The sequence below is a fragment of the Garra rufa genome, chromosome 2, assembly GCF_049309525.1.
Source record: "Garra rufa chromosome 2, GarRuf1.0, whole genome shotgun sequence".
Lineage (NCBI taxonomy): Eukaryota > Metazoa > Chordata > Actinopteri > Cypriniformes > Cyprinidae > Garra > Garra rufa.
Window position 1 is genome coordinate 57,417,717 of NC_133362.1, and position 12,216 is coordinate 57,429,932.

General features: G+C 41.1%; 4 non-coding genes across 4 annotated transcripts; 1 reads left to right on the plus strand and 3 right to left on the minus strand.

Moving 5' to 3' along the window:
* The first annotated feature begins 3,733 nt into the window (after positions 1-3,733).
* trnam-cau (transfer RNA methionine (anticodon CAU)) lies at positions 3,734-3,807 on the plus strand. Its single transcript has one exon. It is a non-coding gene; the product is annotated as a tRNA-Met (tRNA).
* Positions 3,808-4,519: 712 nt separating this feature from the next.
* Positions 4,520-4,602, minus strand: trnal-caa (transfer RNA leucine (anticodon CAA)). The gene has a single exon. It is a non-coding gene; the product is annotated as a tRNA-Leu (tRNA).
* A 1,053-nt stretch (positions 4,603-5,655) lies between these two features.
* On the minus strand, positions 5,656-5,738 carry trnal-cag (transfer RNA leucine (anticodon CAG)). The gene has a single exon. It is a non-coding gene; the product is annotated as a tRNA-Leu (tRNA).
* Positions 5,739-6,786: 1,048 nt separating this feature from the next.
* trnal-cag (transfer RNA leucine (anticodon CAG)) lies at positions 6,787-6,870 on the minus strand. Its single transcript has one exon. It is a non-coding gene; the product is annotated as a tRNA-Leu (tRNA).
* Between the last annotated feature and the right edge of the window lie 5,346 nt (positions 6,871-12,216).

Here is a 12,216-nt window from a genome sequence, read left to right on the forward strand (position 1 = left end):
GTTTTAATTTGAGATTTATGATAGGGCTTTAATGGTTTGTTACAATCGCATCAAAAAGAGATTTAAGTTTAAAATTGTCAGTATTCCTGTCACATGGGAGGAGGGAAGAAATACAAGGAATAGTGTACAGAGATATGAAGTAAAGAAGTTTGCAGAATGTGCGTTAAAGTTCAAAGCTTGTGATTGAGTCACCCAAACAACGTTACACACACTGAGTTCAAACACAATGGATCACCCTAACCGATTGCGTGCTAACTGCTATTTTTCAAGGCTAATGGTTTTACATAGGCTTCAATGCACACGCGTTAGCTTTAGCTAGGTTAGCTATACCACTTGTTGTTTACAATATGAGCAGGCGGACTGCGCCTGCACAACGAAACTCTGCCCCGGAAAAGGTGTGTTAGGATATCCGGGTCGCAGCGTTTCTATGGCAACCACCAGCGTGTGGTTCAGCAGTCTTAAATACAAAGCATGAAATGACAGGACATTTCGGAATTGCAAAGCAAATAAGCACTATTTAGATTATTGTCTCAACTCGTTAGAGTGAGGCACATTTATCCACAGCTTTACTGCGATTAATACAACATATTTCACAGGTCTCGGCGGACCTTAATTCTGTGCTTGTCTGTTTAAACAACACCACAGCACATATGGACTCAGCCACACAATTTTAAGATCTCAAAATTTCTCCCATAAAGCAACGTGTGGGTGCTCGCGCTGAGCGCCACGTCTTAACTTCACTAACGTTAGTTTTAAGTGAATATTTGGTAAAAGAGCATTAGGTCGCGAGCCTAAAGATCTTAAACCGGGAGACAGCCAGCTTAGTTTCTTTTCACTCTGGAACACGCAGAGTAAAACACTAGCTGCAAGGCCTTTTGACAGAGAGGAAAAACAAGGAACACGCTCGTTTTTCTTCTTTTCTTTGTCTCAATTTCTAAAACTTTACTGCAGTTTAAATTCTTTACACAACAACTCAAAGTTACGCTTTCATTCATTCCAGACTGGCAGCCACAATAAAGCATACAGTACACAATAAACTGTTTCTCTGTCTTTGAACTATTTCTACCGGATAAAATAGAACAAAATACCATATAGAATGACTTGTTTTATGTTCAAATAGTTAGATGTGTTCGCGTTATATTCTCCACCATCTGTAAGGATTAATTAGCTCAAATTTATAATGATTCAAATAAGGAATCGAATCGAAAGATTCGGAACTTGATTAAATTGATTCAGAGTTAATAGATTGCACTTCTTAACCATTCGTCCAGCAAAGTGGTCAATTCAGCATACTGTATTAACTCAAAAAGGTTTATATTATGTTCCTGGCCAAGATCACAAATAAACCAAAATATTACGTTAGGAAATTTTAAAGCTGAGGTAGCTTGATCTAAACACAGATAGAACTTTTGTGAACATAAAGTCAAGACACTTCTTTTAATGAAACAATGATTTATTGAACTACTCTAAGACACAACGCTAATCTACTAAACACAAATAAACACACACACACACACACACACATTCACACTCACACTCATACAGTTCCGGGGATGAGAAATTACTGAGTTGAAGAGAACCCCAAATGTTCTAGTATCTTAACTAGTTCTTAGATCGCAACCTTAGAAAATCACAAAAGCAGAGACTTAGCTTTTAACTACTTAGGGAGTATTTTGCACCAGTTTCAGCGAAGTAAAGAGAGATCTTGTTACTTGCGTTAAGTAACAAGATATAAACGAAAACATGAAAACATACGATGTTGTTTGGTCTAATCGTAACACTGATAAGCTGATTGTTTCTTAAAGAAATGTCTTTGCAGTGTACGTATCTCTATTGAGAGACGTGGTGTGTGGGAATGTCCGAGGAGAGGGGGACAGGAAGTCCGAAAGGTCACGCGAGTCACGCTGGACCTCGTGTAAATCTGTCCTTTTCTGTTTCTCTGATTGAAATTTATGTTGGGAGAAGGCTGAACATCTGTTTCTTGGCGCTCTCAGACAAAGAGCGGTTTGTGGCGTTATCGCTGTTTTAGTGTCCTGTGTTTAGGTCTCCTGACGTGAATTAATGTTAACGGGCAGGCCGGGTCAACACTAGGGAAGACTTGTAGACTAGCTGGCGTCTGGTGATTGTCATGTGATGGTCATGTTAAAATTTTATGGCTGGGAGGAGGATTCTTTTTGATTAACAGAAATGTGAACACTTCTGTTTGGGTGCTTTGTTCCGCATTCCTACACCCACAAACGCGTATACCCCTTCTCCAAGCTATGGAAGACTCATGTAGAGATTTAGCAGTTGATGCTTTTCATGGCTGGATTCACCATGCTAGGTGATATTTCCTCCGCTGCTTGGCCAGGGAAAACATTGTCTGTGATGTGGATGAGGTGCTGTGGCCAGACCGAAACAGAAGACAGGATGCAGCATAGTTTTTTTTTTCTTCTTTTTTTTTTTTTTACAGTAACTGTATACAGTAAATCCTTCTTTTGTAGACCACTGTACACTATGTGGAACTTTGTGTTGGTTGGGATGTACACTGTGTACATTGTTTTTGTGGGAAAAACATATTCATATATTCATTACCATGTATTTGTGTGCTCTGAGTATAAAAACAATATTCTCAAATATTTTACATCACAACACACTTATGTATATACTGTCTGTAGTAAGTGTAACACTGAACAAAAAAGGCCTAAGTCATTACGATGAAAGGAGAAGTGTGTTTTACATTGAGCATGTCAGTGTTCATCTGGTTCTTATAAATGTCTATTGATATGATGGTTTGTGTGTGTCATTTGAAAACAAAATACCATTTTGAAAAGAAATAACATTGTTTTGAATGTGAAGTTTAATTTTGCAGGAGAATTGAGAGGTTTTGCCCATTGTGTGTGTGTTTTTGGATTTGTGTGTAGAGTTCTGAGAATATGAGGCATGCTTTCAGAAAATGTGTTTAAACAATCGAGAAAAACTGTAATCAGAATAAACAGTATTAATACAACAAATACAAAATAAGTAATAATAACAACAACATCAACAATACCACAGTTCCATTGGTATTCTTTATTTTTCATGAAAGAATTGTACATATGTACACTTTATTAACCTTAAAAATTGCATTTATTTAATTAAATTAACAATATAACAATAACAATACAAAAAGTTGCCTTTAGCTGGATTCGAACCCCGGTCTTGGTGAGCGCCTGCAATAGGAAACAGTGTAATATAAATGCGCGATTTTCACGCACAAAGAAACCGGAAAATGTATCGTAGCGCGCATTCTAATGAAGTATTATGTTTAAACGTCACATTTCACCCTTTCTTTTCATCATTTTTTCTCTTTCTTCTTCCCTTTCTCCTTTTCTTCCTTCCCCCTTTTCTTCCCTTCTTCCCCGTCTTTGACGGACTATTGTTCCCCAGCTTGAACGCAGCGCCTTAGACCGCTCGGCCATCCTGACACGCTTGCGTGGTGGGAGCTGACCCGTTGTGGCTACACCCAGCTTGTGGTCTGAATCCCTAACGAAATGTTGATTCGATTCAAATATAGCTCCACATGTTCTGCCAAGCGCTGAAGACTGTAGCTGTTATCCGAAGCCAAAGGACAAAGGACAGTTCTGTCGGAAAAGTGGGATTCGAACCCACACCTCCAGAGGAGACTGCGACCTGAACGCAGCTTTTGGATCTACGCCCTGCAGGCAGGCACCGACACGCTAGCGCTTCGCATTTCAGACCAGTCATCCCGCCGGCCTCGTTGGCGCAGTTAGGCAGCGCGTCAGTCTCATAATCTGAAGGTCGTGAGTTCGAGCCTCACACGGGGCAGCGTGGTGCCTTTTGATAGCTGAGAGCGCTTACACGACAGAGCGGGCTTCTCTGTTCCCGTCCGCCTGCTTGTCTCCTTCGCCTGAGGGAAAAAGGCCACAGCTCATCTGAAGGGTGGACGACACGACATTGCGGGAGAAACTGTGAGTTTCCAGGTAAATTCCCTAAATCCCATCCAGCGACATTGCATTCAGTCCTAGGCCACCCTTTGACATGCAATATAATCGAAATTCAGTGTTCACGCTGGGCTAATGCTGAATGAATGCAGGAATACCATCCCTGTCGTATTCATGTAACATGTGGCGGTGTTCTTGTGAGGTTTTCTTAAGGGTAATATCATGCTGGCATTGGAAATGAAATTCCCTATTAATGGGAAGGCAAGCTTTCGTGAACCTTAAAGCAATGTTGCCTTCATCTTAAGGAAATATTGACTCGATTCTATTACGACTTGACATAGTCTTTCAAGGCATTCTTTAAAAGTGCCTGCAACTTGGTATCGGGGAAGGAGTGACGTCGCACAAACGATAAAACGGAGTAATTCTCAAGTTTAACGGAACGCCCGTCGGCGTTACTGCCACTTTATACTAATTCTGACGTCGACTGAAATGTGGTGCTTTGGCAAAGTTAATGCCCTGACACAAGGCAAAGTTGGCAAAGTTACAGCCTTGCGGCTGAAGACCGTAGCTGTTGTCCGTGGGCCGAAACTTAAGTCTGTCAGAAGTGGGATTCGAACCCACGCCTCCAGGGGAGACTGCGACTTGAACGCAGCGCCTTAGACCGCTCGGCCATCCTGACACGCTTGCGTGGTGGGAGCTGACCCGTTGCGGCTACACCCAGCTTGTGGTCTGAATCCCTAACGAAATGTTGATTCGATTCAAATATAGCTCCACATGTTCTGCCAAGCGCTGAAGACTGTAGCTGTTATCCGAAGCCAAAGGACAAAGGACAGTTCTGTCGGAAAAGTGGGATTCGAACCCACACCTCCAGAGGAGACTGCGACCTGAACGCAGCTTTTGGATCTACGCCCTGCAGGCAGGCACCGACACGCTAGCGCTTCGCATTTCAGACCGGTCATCCCGCCGGCCTCGTTGGCGCAGTTAGGCAGCGCGTCAGTCTCATAATCTGAAGGTCGTGCCTCACACGGGGCAGCGTGGTGCCTTTTGATAGCTGAGAGCGCTTACACGACAGAGCGGGCTTCTCTGTTCCCGTCCGCCTGCTTGTCTCCTTCGCCTGAGGGAAAAAGGCCACAGCTCATCTGAAGGGTGGACGACACGACATTGCGGGAGAAACTGTGAGTTTCCAGGTAAATTCCCTAAATACCATCCAGCGACATTGCATTCAGTCCTAGGCCACCCTTTGACATGCAATATAATCGAAATTCAGTGTTCACGCTGGGCTAATGCTGAATGAATGCAGGAATACCATCCCTGTCGTATTCATGTAACATGTGGCGGTGTTCTTGTGAGGTTTTCTTAAGGGTAATATCATGCTGGCATTGGAAATGAAATTCCCTATTAATGGGAAGGCAAGCTTTCGTGAACCTTAAAGCAATGTTGCCTTCATCTTAAGGAAATATTGACTCGATTCTATTACGACTTGACATAGTCTTTCAAGGCATTCTTTAAAAGTGCCTGCAACTTGGTATCGGGGAAGGAGTGACGTCGCACAAACGATAAAACGGAGTAATTCTCAAGTTTAACGGAAGTTACTGCCACTTTATACTAATTCTGACGTCGACTGAAATGTGGTGCTTTGGCAAAGTTAATGCCCTGACACAAGGCAAAGTTGGCAAAGTTACAGCCTTGCGGCTGAAGACCGTAGCTGTTTTCCGTAGCCGAAACTTAAGTCTGTCAGAAGTGGGATTCGAACCCACGCCTCCAGGGGAGACTGCGACCTGAACGCAGCGCCTTAGACCGCTCGGCCATCCTGACACGCTTGCGTGGTGGGAGCTGACCCGTTGCGGCTACACCCAGCTTGTGGTCTGAATCCCTAAAGAAATGTTGATTCGATTCAAATATAGCTCCACATGTTCTGCCAAGCTCTGAAGACTGTAGCTGTTATCCGAAGCCAAAGGACAAAGGACAGTTCTGTCGGAAAAGTGGGATTCGAACCCACACCTCCAGAGGAGACTGCGACCTGAACGCAGCTTTTGGATCTACGCCCTGCAGGCAGGCACCGACACGCTAGCGCTTCGCATTTCAGACCGGTCATCCCGCCGGCCTCGTTGGCGCAGTTAGGCAGCGCGTCAGTCTCATAATCTGAAGGTCGTGCCTCACACGGGGCAGCGTGGTGCCTTTTGATAGCTGAGAGCGCTTACACGACAGAGCGGGCTTCTCTGTTCCCGTCCGCCTGCTTGTCTCCTTCGCCTGAGGGAAAAAGGCCACAGCTCATCTGAAGGGTGGACGACACGACATTGCGGGAGAAACTGTGAGTTTCCAGGTAAATTCCCTAAATCCCATTCAGTCCTAGGCCACCCTTTGACATGCAATATAATCGAAATTCAGTGTTCACGCTGGGCTAATGCTGAATGAATGCAGGAATACCATCCCTGTCGTATTCATGTAACATGTGGCGGTGTTCTTGTGAGGTTTTCTTAAGGGTAATATCATGCTGGCATTGGAAATGAAATTCCCTATTAATGGGAAGGCAAGCTTTCGTGAACCTTAAAGCAATGTTGCCTTCATCTTAAGGAAATATTGACTCGATTCTATTACGACTTGACATAGTCTTTCAAGGCATTCTTTAAAAGTGCCTGCAACTTGGTATCGGGGAAGGAGTGACGTCGCACAAACGATAAAACGGAGTAATTCTCAAGTTTAACGGAACGCCCGTCGGCGTTACTGCCACTTTATACTAATTCTGACGTCGACTGAAATGTGGTGCTTTGGCAAAGTTAATGCCCTGACACAAGGCAAAGTTGGCAAAGTTACAGCCTTGCGGCTGAAGACCGTAGCTGTTGTCCGTAGCCGAAACTTAAGTCTGTCAGAGTGGGATTCGAACCCACGCCTCCAGGGGAGACTGCGACCTGAACGCAGCGCCTTAGACTGCTCGGCCATCCTGACACGCTTGCGTGGTGGGAGCTGACCCGTTGCGGCTACACCCAGCTTGTGGTCTGAATCCCTAACGAAATGTTGATTCGATTCAAATATAGCTCCACATGTTCTGCCAAGCGCTGAAGACTGTAGCTGTTATCCGAAGCCAAAGGACAAAGGACAGTTCTGTCGGAAAAGTGGGATTCGAACCCACACCTCCAGAGGAGACTGCGACCTGAACGCAGCTTTTGGATCTACGCCCTGCAGGCAGGCACCGACACGCTAGCGCTTCGCATTTCAGACCGGTCATCCCGCCGGCCTCGTTGGCGCAGTTAGGCAGCGCGTCAGTCTCATAATCTGAAGGTCGTGCCTCACACGGGGCAGCGTGGTGCCTTTTGATAGCTGAGAGCGCTTACACGACAGAGCGGGCTTCTCTGTTCCCGTCCGCCTGCTTGTCTCCTTCGCCTGAGGGAAAAAGGCCACAGCTCATCTGAAGGGTGGACGACACGACATTGCGGGAGAAACTGTGAGTTTCCAGGTAAATTCCCTAAATCCCATCCAGCGACATTGCATTCAGTCCTAGGCCACCCTTTGACATGCAATATAATCGAAATTCAGTGTTCACGCTGGGCTAATGCTGAATGAATGCAGGAATACCATCCCTGTCGTATTCATGTAACATGTGGCGGTGTTCTTGTGAGGTTTTCTTAAGGGTAATATCATGCTGGCATTGGAAATGAAATTCCCTATTAATGGGAAGGCAAGCTTTCGTGAACCTTAAAGCAATGTTGCCTTCATCTTAAGGAAATATTGACTCGATTCTATTACGACTTGACATAGTCTTTCAAGGCATTCTTTAAAAGTGCCTGCAACTTGGTATCGGGGAAGGAGTGACGTCGCACAAACGATAAAACGGAGTAATTCTCAAGTTTAACGGAACGCCCGTCGGCGTTACTGCCACTTTATACTAATTCTGACGTCGACTGAAATGTGGTGCTTTGGCAAAGTTAATGCCCTGACACAAGGCAAAGTTGGCAAAGTTACAGCCTTGCGGCTGAAGACCGTAGCTGTTGTCCGTGGGCCGAAACTTAAGTCTGTCAGAAGTGGGATTCAAACCCACGCCTCCAGGGGAGACTGCGACCTGAACGCCAGCTGCCGAAGGATAGTCCGACAATATTTTGGAAATGTCGAGCAATGTTGAACTGCGCAGCCAATCACGTCGAAGCACTATAACATTTGGGCCAATCGCGTCGAAGCGCTTCAACATTTCCAGCCAATCATAAAGCGCTATTCTTAACATTTTCTTAACATTTTCGACATTTGACCAATCAGAGTAGAAGAGAATGTCGACGGCACGTTTTCGCGTATTGCCGCTAGGCGGAGGAGTCAGCGTTCTAGTCAGGTGTCAATCAAGTTGCCGAACCGAGCCGAAGGTGTACGAAAGAATGACATATCCTCAGGGGGCGTGTCAGAGGTCAAAAAAGTTCAGTACTGAAGTTCATGACCTACGACGAGCATCATTGCTACGGAGTTCAGCATCATTTTTACAGAAAACAGCGAAATTGTATTTTTATAACCAAGTACAGCATTATCACGGACTACAACAGGTAAGAACATGGTCTAATTGAAAACTTCTTTATGTTTTATGTATTTTTCCAAATGAGTGTATAATTTTTATTTTTTATTTTAAAACTGTTTCATCGAGTGCGAGAAAAAATGTCTGGCAAACCAACAAAATCGCATAAAGCGATGTCGGACGCTGAATGGGTTTCACGTCTAAAAAAGTTTGCCAGCACAGGAATTTGGCCATCAAATGAGGGTAACAGGCCAGCCCCTCGACAGAAGAAGTGGTACGAGATTTATCAAAGGGTGAGTGTGAGTTTGTTACCTTTGCCTGATAGAGCAATAAAAAAGTTGTTTATTGTTGACTTGTATTATTGAACATTAATATAGTCTCTTTGTTTAATGTATTTGCATAACAGAACAACATATTAGGCCTCAATACAAACATGTACCTGATCTCATTCATTAGAACAATGTAATGTGATGGTTGCGTTATTTTATGGTTTTCACTAATGTAAACCAGGTGTCATTATTGTTTATAGATATTTATGTTGGTAATGTTGCAGGTATTTTAAGATTTATGTCATACTGTTAAAGAAAAGCTCCATTAAAGACTTTTGAGTACTGTTAGATACAGAGATTTGAAAAGGTGGGGGAAGGGATAGTAAATGAATGGTGTGTAACTGTATTGTATGTATATATATATATATAAGAAAAATATGACTCATGTTCTAGAGATTAATAAATAGATAAATAAATGTAATGAAGCATTTTATGCCATATTTTATGCCCTTGTATTGTGCATTGCATTTGTTATAAATTTGTTATAATTGCTTACAGATTGAAAAATGTCCGATGCAGTCTCGTGGCCAGATGACCTTGCTTGGAGGTGTGCTGAAATGCATTTGTGGCTTTCACACTCCAAAGGTAACATTAATGTAGCAAGTATTTTTTGTTATTATTATTTACTGAAATTGTTTCCTTTCTGAATTGTTACATGTATTTTTGTGGTTGTCTTAAGCAGCCCACTGCCTCTGCTGGACCAGCACAAAAGGTTGTGGAACAACCTGCTCCTGCTTCTGGAACAGCAAAGAAGGCCATGGAGCAGAGTCAGCCTGGGCCCCAGTCCCATCTCCAGCCCCAGCCTCATCCCAACCCCCAGCCTACTGCACCTGTAGTAACAAAAGCACCACATTTGTCAATGGTAAAAGAATTAAAACATTTTTTAAGCATTGAAGTATAAGTTCAGTTCAAATTTGAGGAAGTACAGAAAGTCAGAAGAAAAAAATCAAAAGCAAGAAGATTAGAAGTGTTGGCTGTGACCTGCTAAATTTCACACCTTTTGAACAATGGGGGTAGCTGTAGTGTCCTGATTGGTCAGTTTGAATGTCTCAGATTTGGTTTTAGTCACATGGTCAAGGATAAAAGAATGTAACCTGTGTGCTTTCTCTCTTTCATCTTTGGCCTATACTTTTGGATTGTCCTCTCTTCCTCTCTAACTGAGCTCTGCCTGGGTTGAAGGTCACTGAGATAGACTCATGGCATCTCTCTCTATAGTTTTCATGTGTTAAAGCTACATTTTCTCTTTTCCATTCTCTATCTCAGGTAACATTCCACATATACACTGGCTGTTATTAAATTTTACACATTTTAATATTTATTCCATAATGCAAACACTTTGTATTTATTTTTAAGATTAACCTAGGTCAATACTGCTAATAAATAACAATTCCTCTTATAAGAACTACACAAGTTTTTTTTTAAAGGCTCCATTTATTTAAAATAGAAAACTATGAAACTAAAGCTATTTTAAACTAATAATTTTAACAATATTAAACAAAAACAGTTACAATATTACTATGTAAATGATTTGTAAAATGTAATTTATTTTGTAATGTTCAGTATCATGACTACTTTTCCTATCCTATTCGAACACATTTTGTCCTTTCACTAAAATGCCTATTTTCTTGACCCCTTTTTAGTTTACCAAACCAAGATTTACTGGTTCTCACATTGCTGCAGCAAAGCCAAATCTTAGTGTGGCTAGGAGACCTTCTCAGGTTGGAGACCAGCCCAGCGCAGCAGTGTCTCGTGCCTCTACACAAAGCACCACTGTCACTGTAAGTAATGGCATAAATCACATTGTATTCTATGACGACACTTTCCATGTTCTGTTACATCCAAATTATTACACTTTAAAAAAAATTATATCAGAAAACCATTTGAATGAATAAAAGCGATATTAAATAGAATAAACAGATTTCATACACACTACCATTCAAAAGTTTGGGGTCAGTTAGTGTTTTTTGTTGTTGTTTTTTAAGAAATTTATACTTTTATTGAACAGGATGGCATTGTTCAAAAATCTCAGTAAAAACATTTAATGTTACAAAAGATTTCTGTTTGCCATTAATGCTGTCCTTCAAACTCAATTCTGAAAAACTCGAACAATGCAGTTCTATTAGGCATTAGCCATTTTCTTTCTTTTCTACTTTTATTTATTGCGAACATTCATTTGAGTACAATCAATCATAAAGCATATTTCAACCTATATACAATGATTGATGCAGCCATAGAGTATTTTTAACAACATGTAGATATGTACAATTATTTATTTTAAACTATAAATTATATTTTGTAAATATGTTTTAATACAATAAAAAGAGGGAGGTAATTATATATCCTATATATCAATATATCCTGATTTAATTTCATCCAGAACAATCTCAAATGACCTTCATTATGTATATAGATGCTGAACAGAGTACATGCATATTTGCAAACAAATATAAATATATAATCATCTTCTATTTATTTGTAACAACAAAATAAGACCTTCTTTATACATATTCAACCCATTTCCTCCACTTTCCCAGAAACACATCCTTCTTTAAATTAACCAAAAAGTGATCTTTTCAAATAATCAAATAATATAATCTTTTCCAATATCTTTTCGATCTATGGTCACATCTATCCAATTATCTGAAGTTGGTCTCTCTTGTGTAACCATTTATGTGAAGCATTTTCAACTAATAGTAATAAATGTTTATTTTCATAAAAATTATTTTTGAAGGATCATGTAACACTGAAGAATAGAATAATGCTGAAAATGTGCTCTTGCCACGACAGAAATAAATTACATATATGTATACATTTAACTGTACATTTAAGTTGTTGTAATGTTGTGTATTTAAAAAATCTATTATATTTCACTTCACGATTGTACAGACACAAGGTCCTCACATTCCACCCCCTGTCTCCAAAGCCACTGCAGATGTGACCAGTCCCACAGAGCCATGCAGTATTGTCTCAGTAAGTAAATTCATATTCTGTTGGTCTAAAAATGTCAATTAATCAGCTGTCACCAGCTAGGTGACAAACTATGGAGATAGAATTGTTGCATAATTCCAAATAAATACATTATGATCCACAAATAAATGTAAAGCGATTGACAAAAACAACCATATACACAAAATAAATAGAATGAGATCCACAAATAAATCTTAGAGTTCCACAAACATGAATTATATTCACAAGTAAAAAAATTCGAATTGCAAATAAAAAACATACTCACAAATATATTTTTTTAATCCTACAAACACAAATTCGACCTGCATTTATATGTGAATCGCGTATTGTGCATTTATAGATCGCTACTCGTATTTGTGGATTGCTCTCTGTGCATTTGTAAATCACTGCGCGTATTTGTGAATTTTGAAACATTTCAAGCGTCAAGACCATAGACTGTAAGGTCAAGACGCAAACTAATCCACAAATGCATGGACTCCACCCACCTTTTACTTAAGCCAATCAG